The sequence below is a fragment of the Gekko japonicus genome, unplaced genomic scaffold, assembly GCF_001447785.1.
Source record: "Gekko japonicus isolate JY-2015 unplaced genomic scaffold, Gekko_japonicus_V1.1 scaffold7627, whole genome shotgun sequence".
NCBI classification, from domain to species: domain Eukaryota; kingdom Metazoa; phylum Chordata; class Lepidosauria; order Squamata; family Gekkonidae; genus Gekko; species Gekko japonicus.
In genome coordinates, this window is record NW_015161054.1 from 11,033 (window position 1) to 12,155 (window position 1,123).

At 56.4% G+C, this 1,123-nt stretch overlaps 1 protein-coding gene across 1 annotated transcript in view; it reads left to right on the forward strand.

Moving 5' to 3' along the window:
* The window catches only part of LOC107122689 (cytochrome P450 2F5-like), a gene marked incomplete at its 5' end in the record, with an annotated part of 13,872 nt that overhangs the window by 10,865 nt on the left and 1,884 nt on the right, over positions 1-1,123 (forward strand). The gene's annotated exons all lie outside the window — the stretch shown is intronic.

Consider the following 1,123-nt stretch of genomic DNA (forward strand, 5'->3'; position numbering starts at 1 on the left):
TGTGAAAGTTTGGCAGACCCCTTCCTCGTTGTCATGTTCACGCAATCGGTATATCCCCCTGCTGCAATGGCCTTGAGTCCTGGTTTCGGAGGCCCAAATCTTGCAAGCCAGGGGTGAGGTGACCTTACGCAGTTTGCACGAAGTGACCATTTCAAACGCTGATGGCGATTTCAACTTAATGAGTCGATCATCTGATTTCAGCAGTGGCTCCAGTGAATGCATTCGATAAGAACCTCAGAAGAGCCCTGCTGGATTAGACCAGGGAGGGTCCATCTAGTCCAGCATCCTGTCTCACACTGTGGCCCACCAGTTCCTCTGGTGGGCCAACAACAGGGCAGAGAGGCTGAGGCCTTCATAAGAACATTGGATGAGCCCTGCTGGATCATCAGACCAGGGAGGGTCCATCTAGTCCAGCATCCTGTCTCACACAGGAGCCAGCCAGTTCCTCTGGAGGGCCAACAACAGGGCAGAGAGGCCGAGGCCTTCCCCTGATAAGGACACCAGAAGAGCCCTGCTGGGCCAGACCAGGGAGGGTCCCTCCAGTCCAGCCTCCCATTTCACGCAGGGGCCAGCCAGTTCCTCTGGAGGGTCAACAAACAGGGCAGAGAGACCGAGGCCTTCCCCTGATAAGAAAATCATAAGAGCCCTGCTGGGTCAGACCAGTGAGGGTCCATCCAGTCCAGCATCCTGTCTCACACTGTAGCCAGCCAGTTCCTCTGGAGGGCCAACCACAGGGCAGAGTGGCCGAGGCCTTCATAAGACCTTCAGAACAGCCCTGCTGGGCCAGACCAGGGAGGGTCCATCCAGTCCAGCCTCCCGTCTCACGCAGGGGCCAACGGGTTCCTCTGGAGGCCTAACAGCAGGGCAGAGAGGCCAAGGCCTTCATAAGAACCTCAGAAGAGACCTGGTGGATCAGACCAGTGGTCCATCTAGTCCAGCATCTTGTCTAACACAAGGGCCAACCAGTTTAGTTGAATTTTTGTTCACAGGACTCCACAGCTTAGAGGGAACGTTGGTTGCTGGGTGGATGGACCAAAGTGCTGACAGACTGGGGGTGGGGTGGGGTGGGTGGCTGGGAAACATCAAAAGGGACTGCTGGGATTACAGGTGGTGGTCGGGTTAG